Genomic DNA, 7,272 nt, shown 5'->3' on the forward strand with positions numbered 1-7,272 from the left:
TAACCCTAGGTAGAAAAAAAAAGTGTTTGCAGTTTTTGTTCTGGTTGGTGTCATGCAATAGCTTGTTGGACAATTGAACTGTTGGACAGCTTTTGTTTGCTGTTGTCGTACGACATGCTGTAAACAGCCCCAGAGAGATAACAAAACTGCTGGAAAGTTTTGTTGTTGTTGTCATGCGACAGGTTGTTGGACAACCCCAGGTAAGTAACAAGACTGTTGGACAGTTTTGTTTGTAGTTGTCATGCGACAGGTTGTTGGACAACCCCAGGTAAGTAACAAGACTGTTGGACAGTTTTGTTTGTAGTTGTCATGCGACAGGTTGTTGGACAACCCCAGGTAAGTGTACAAGACTATTGGATAGTTTTGTTTGTGGATGGACGACGGGTTGTGGGATAGCACCAGGCAGGTAACAGGACTGTTGGACAGTTTTGTTTGTTGATATACGAAAGGTTGTGGGACAACACCAGGCAAGTAACAAGACTGTTGGACAGTTTGATTTGTTGATGTACGACAGGCTGTGGGACGGCACCAGGCAAGTAACAGGACTGTTGGACAGTTTGGTTTGTGATGTATACGATAGGCTGTGGGACAGCACCAGGCAAGTAACAAGACTGTTGGACAGTTTGATTTGTTGATGTACGACAGGCTGTGGGACGGCACCAGGCAAGTAACAGGACTGTTGGACAGTTTGGTTTGTTGATGTATACGATAGGCTGTGGGACAGCACCAGGCAAGTAACAGGACTGTTGGACAGTTTTGTTTGTTGATATACGAAAGGTTGTGGGACAACACCAGGCAAGTAACAGGACTGTTGGACAGTTTGGTTTGTTGATGTATACGATAGGCTGTGGGACAGCACCAGGCAAGTAACAGGACTGTTGGACAGTTTTGTTTGTTGATGTACGACAGGCTGTGGGACAGCACCAGGCAGGTAAAAAGACTGTTGGACAGTTTTGTTTGTTGATGTACGACAGGCTGTGGGACGGCACCAGGCAAGTAACAGGACTGTCGGACAGTTTGTTTGTTGATGTACGACAGGTTGTGGGACAACACCAGGCAAGTAACAGGACTGTTGGGCAGTTTGGTTCGTTGATGTACGACAAGCTGTGGGACAGCACTAGGCAAGTAACAGGACTGTTGGACAGTTTGGTTGGTTGATGTACGACAGGCTGTGGGACAGCACTAGGCAGGTAACAAGGCTGTTGAACAGTTTGGTTTGTTGATGTACGGCGGGTTGTGGGACAGCACCAACCAGGTAACAAGACTGTTGGACAGTTTGGTTGGTTGATGTACGACAGGCTGTGGGACAGCACCAGGCAAGTAACAAGACTGTTGGACAGTTTGGTTTGTTGTCGTGCGACAGGCTGTGGGACAGCACCAGGTAGGTAACAGGACTGTTGGACAGTTTGGTTTGTTGTCGTGCGACAGGCAGTGAGACAACGCCAGGTAGAGTAACAACAGTGTACGACAGTTTTTTGTTTGCTGTTGTCGTATGACAGGTTGTTGGACAACCCCGGGTAGGTAACAAGACTGTTGGACAGTTTTGTTTGTTGTTGTCGTGCGACAGGTTGGTTAGACAACCCCAGAGAAGTAAAAAGGCTGCTCGACAGTTTTGTGACGCTGTGCTGTCGTACGACAGATTGTTGAGCAACTCCAGGAAGCCAACAAGACTGTTGGACATTTTTTGTTTGTTGTTGTCGTGCGACAGGTTGTTAGACAACCCCAGAGAAGTAAAAACGCTGTTAGACAGTTTTGTGGGTTGTCGTACGATAGATTGTTTAGCAACCCCAGGTAAGCAGCAAAACTGTTGGACATTTTTGTTTGTTGTTGTCGTGTGACAGGTTGTTAGACAACCTCAGAGAATTAAAAGGCTGTTAGATAGTTTTGTGTGTTGTTGTACGACAGATTGTTGAGTAACCCCAGGTAAGCAGCAAGACTGTTGGAAAGTTTTTGGACTAGAGAAGTAAAGAGACTGTTAGACAGTTTTCTGTTATCGCACGATATGTTGTTACAAATTTGTTACCCAGGTGTTAGTGGTTGGTCGCACGACAGGTTGTTTAGACAAGCCTAGGTAGGTAACATGGCTGGCGGACAGTTTTTTATTTTGTTTGTTATGCGACAAGTTGTGGGACAACCACAGGTGGACTTTAAGACTGAAGGACAATTTTTGTGTGCTATGGAGCCGTACTATTAGTTATTGGACAGCTTCAGGCTGATAACAGGACTTGGTTTTCGTTCGGTTTGTTACTTGACAAGTCGAGGGACAACTCTAGGCTGATATAGTTGGTCGTGCGACAGGGCAGCCACATGTAGGAAATGAGAATAGTACAGTTTGGCTGGCTGACTACGACAGGTTTTGGTTAACTTCGTGATGGTACATACCGAGACTGTCAGATACTTTGGTGAGATTTGTGGCATTGCAGATTGTTGATGGACCCCGTGTAGATAACGAGAACAGCAAGCAGTTTTTAACGCGATTGAGAAAATATCTACAGAAGCACTGAAGTCGAGGCCGACAATTGTGAAGATTACGGTGTGCAATGTAGAGAATAGTACGTCGTGGATAGTTTTAGGACGAACAGCACAAGATTAAAAGTTGGCACTTATATACGTATAACTGCAAGGAGTTTGAACTAATTACGAGTATCATTCGTTCGTTTTTCAACACGCTATTGTATCGCTATGATTCTTGGTACACGTACGTTTTCTTTGAAATACAAGACACAGAGCAACATTGTTGTAGAACATTCGTAACCAACGACGTATTCGTTAGGTGGTACAGGTTTTCAAGAGAAATGATACCTTCATCCCGAAGGACATGCAATATGATAAATATGTTACAGGATGCATTCAGTACAACGCGCGTGGGTGTGATGCAAGGACGTCTGAAAATACCACCTCAAGTTCAGCAACTTAGACCCACCAGCCAGCTGAGAAGTACACGCAGCAAACCATATGGGAGGACGGCGTACAGGCAGGGATGGTGGCCAAGCAAAGGGATCAAGAAGTTTAAAACCAGACTTAAAATTCAGAAACAGAGAGACAACAGCCCCAGAATTTTTTACTCTCTCGTACGTTCGAATTGTGACCTGAACTTCCATTTTGCCTTAAAGTAACAGAATATGTTAGAGGGCGTCTGTTAAACGCTTTCTTCGTAAAAAGAAAAAAAAGAACATCTATACTGTCTTAGAGTTCACTGTAGGGATGACCACTGTATTTGCTTGTTTTTAATTAGAACACATCAACGTCAGAAGTTGTCCAGGAAGTGACATGTTTTTCGTTGTAATGTTGAGAAACAACTAGTTATTAAATCGGTTTGCTGTTTTCGTCTGTCTCCATTTTCTTTACTTGGTAGTACGTTCCAGCGCTTATGGTTTATAAGTAATTTGAAAAGGAGCATGTTTAATATAAAGTGCCATGGATAAATACAGGTTCGTGTATCTTGGGTAGTAATTTGTTGATAACTTGACGAGGCACGAAAGTTAAAAGGCAGCAGTTATTTTGTCGTTTTATCGAAACACTTAGGCCAAAGTCTAATTTTGTTTCGTAGGTAGATCTGACATGTTTAGCTGTAATGAGTCCAAAGATGACGCTATAAAAGTTTCAGGTTAATATAGCCAGTATTAAAAGGTCACTGCTTACTTTCTAACTGTCAGCCTTTATTGGCACACACAGGGTTAAGGCTTATTTATAGAAGACATGAAGGTTTTGCTGCACATAAAATAGAATATCTTCAATTTATCACATATGCTTTCCAACCTAGACCTAGTAATATAGGGTTGGCTACCCAGCGCAAAACGGCATTGGCCAAAACTGGTTTCGTCAAGTATGTATCAATTCAAGGGTTAGTGGATTTTCCAGAGAGGTTGTTATCAGTGAAAAGCTAGAACAGTAGTGAGGAGGACTCTAACACTTCAATACAGATTTTTTGTTTAGATACAATTATCCCAATGTATGTGACGTAGCTTGGTTTGCTAAACGGCAGTTGAAACAAATATTTGAAACCGAATGTCGACATTTTTTTTTTGTTTATACCCGAGTTCTGATAGGGAGAAATGGGATTATATTGGGTATTTATTCTTGCAATATGTCTGGGCCATTTGTGTACGTCGAATTTGGAGAGATCCGTTATACGAAAGTTACATCTGCTGCGATAATAGACCATTGTTACGTACCGTGTCTATTCTATTTATGGGGTTGGGAGTATATTTGGAGTTTGCAACATCTGACAGAGGACACTTCTAGTAGTTTTTAGAAGAGGACCGCCGGCGATGCAAGAAATAAAAAGTATTAGACTGCACATTAGTTTTATTGTAGTTGATTCACTTCCGATATGCAGGACACGAATAAAAGAATAATGAATGGAGGTTGGGGTAGAAAGGAATAGAGAATGATGGTGTGAAGAACTTGGCGGATGAGAGTGGGAGAAGTAAGGATGAGAGTGGGAGAGAACGATAGAGTCAAGGAAGGTTAAGATGAGATTGGGGATAGTAGGAGGTATGGATATTTATGAACGATGGAGTGAAGGAAAGTTAGGATGAGATTAGGAATAGTAGGAGGTATGCATATGTAAGAAGGAAGAATAGTAGCGCCAATATTGTATAGTGATTGTTATGGTAGGTCTGGACCACCACCTATATAAGTGGTAGAGTCCGCTAGTGGTTACGTCACGCACTGTGTGATGCTGGTTGTTTACCATCATGGAACGGTTCCGTAAGAAGTTGTCAATAGACTATGTCTATGTTGAGTAGGTTGACTATGCGTCCACTGTCGTCCTTGAGTATACACCGCATGCGTTCCCTATTAGCGTGGAGTCAGCGGTTGGTCTCCTAGAACCCACACACGCACCAAGAAGCTTGGATGCCACGCAACTCCGGGGGTCCTCAGGTAATGATACTAAAAAGAAGAGGCGCGACGGAAGGCACCACCCCATAGCTTCATATGGATGAGTCAATCACTGCGCAGAAAGAATAGGTAACTATCTTTCCTGCGCTGTGATTGGCGATGCCTATATTAGGCGAAGACCCAATCCCATATAAAGGCAGGATAGACTATTCACATGCAGTTTGACGGACTCATCCGCACAGCCTGGAATCCGTCGAAGACGTGAACATGGGATAGAAGGAGTGGGACAAGGGAAAAGAGGTAGGCACGATGGAGCGCAGTTTTTCTTTTTCGCCCGCCAACCCACCCACCCACTCAGTCTGGGGAATGTTATATGTATCACATCTTCGCGCGACTCCAGGCACCACCCCATAGCTTCATATGGATGAGTCAATCACTGCGCAGAAAGAATAGGTAACCATCCAGATTGTGAGTTTTCCTGAGTGTTTGGAAGATAGCAAGTATTGGAATGGTGATTTTGTCATAGAGGTAGATGCTGTGCCATTAGAATATGCATAGCTTTTTATTACTTATTACTTTTATATACAGGCACACAATGTCCCTCATATGACAGAATCATACCAGGTTTACTTGGTGAAAAGTTGAACACATCCAGGACGGGAGTTTTCCTAATGTTTGGAAGATAGCAAGTATTGGAATGGTGATTCTGTCATAGAGGTAGACGCTGTGCCATTAGCATATCCATAGGTAACGATAAGTAAAAGGTAGAACCGAAGTCTGTACAGTTAAAAGTATTTCGACTGTACATCAATGATGTCAGCAGATTTGTAATATCTTGTCATGCAAATATGGATGTTGGATGGAGATGCTGAATACCTTGAGAAATGGAAAGAACTAGAGACATGGTAAAATAGAAAATTAACGTACCATCCATGATCATATTAGTCTGTTAAATGACAATGAAATGACTGGGTGAATATAATGGTTATTGCCAACGTCGTGTAAAGGAAAGCAGCTAGAGTGGTGCTTTTTTATTTAACTGAATGTCATTCCTTTCAGTCCTCAAAGTTGAATACAACCACAACAATGATTATGAAAGAAATGTAACTATTGAACGATGTAATAATGCAAAACCGTTACAAAAACTCGTATATCTGCTGTATGTCATTGAGACTGGAGATGTTAGGAAAGTTGAATTTTTTTCGTTAATTCTATTAAAGTAAAATCGCTACGGCTGAATGAGCTTTTGTGATCTTTGAATAGTTTGTCAGTGTGTCAGCATGGTTGATTGTGTTTATATGAGACAACGTAATAGATATGACCCGATAGCAATGGATTCGGTATGTATCCTTGAGCTCAACCTGTACCGTTAATCTCTACGCTTGAAATAATGCATGCAAGTTGATGATCATTTAAACGTATCATCTTAAAAATCTGAAAAAAAAGTGAAAACAAAGCAATCTGCTTTTGCAATATTTATCTGATTACGAAAGCAACTCTTTAGATGTAGTATAAATAAGTAGCCAAAACATGGTGCGAGAGAAAGCCTTTCTTAACAATGTAGCGGAATTATAAAGTCCACCACTGATTATGTAAATGAGTCCCGACTTGTTACATAATCATTAAAGCCTTATGCCAATCATTACCAAACCTACCCATCTGCCACTAATCATTTATTCTTGAAGTATCATCTTCAGGTGTTTACAAGAAAGCTTCACTGCAGTTCCTTCCAGAAACACGGCTAGGGAAAACAAACTCCGCCCATATATTGTGCCAATGCCATGTTTAGAACACGAGATTTTGAGAAATTCATGTAAGTGCACAAGTTCAGTGGCTTGAAAGGCTTCGAGCTCAGAACCTCTGGATCAATGTTTTGATCTACCACCCTCCATACGCCACTCGGCCCGACGCAATAGGACTCTACAGGGACTAGTTACTTTATTTTGCTGAACATTGTTGTATCCCGCCAAAAAACAGTTACTCAAGCAACTGGATGTGATTTTTTGAAACGGTCAGATGTTTGGATAGCATCCACTACCTTTCATCAGTGACACTGAGAGCAGGTTATATTTTATACCTATGAATTCATATGCAAAAGCTTAAGGCTTACCCGTTTCGTAATTTTGGATTGTCAAACAAAAAAGAAACAAAGGTGCCTCCTCTTGCGCCTCTTCTTCAGTCTCACTGACGAAATCATTGGATGATATGTGATACGTCTTACCGTTTCAAAAACGATATCCATTACCCTCACATGAAAGCCCGTCATGTCAGCTATAAAAAAAATCGTCAATAAGGTAGCAGAACACAGTATTTATCCGAGAACACCGCTGGTCTCTGACGCGGGTACATAAAGTAGTACGAATAAATTTGTTGAATCAGAGATCTTATTTAAGGTACAGTCAGATATAACCTGTGATGCGTGGTCAC

At 41.9% G+C, this 7,272-nt stretch overlaps 1 long non-coding RNA gene across 1 annotated transcript in view; it reads left to right on the forward strand.

The window, feature by feature from the left end:
- Positions 1-6,084, forward strand: part of LOC118423866 — an 8,387-nt gene extending 2,303 nt beyond the window's left edge. Inside the window, exon 2 of the long non-coding RNA XR_004832130.1 lies at positions 5,311-6,084. This is a non-coding gene — a long non-coding RNA (uncharacterized LOC118423866). The remainder of the gene's footprint in view (positions 1-5,310) is intronic.
- The last annotated feature ends 1,188 nt before the right edge of the window (positions 6,085-7,272 follow it).

The sequence above is a fragment of the Branchiostoma floridae genome, chromosome 10 (assembly GCF_000003815.2).
Source record: "Branchiostoma floridae strain S238N-H82 chromosome 10, Bfl_VNyyK, whole genome shotgun sequence".
NCBI lineage: Eukaryota > Metazoa > Chordata > Leptocardii > Amphioxiformes > Branchiostomatidae > Branchiostoma > Branchiostoma floridae.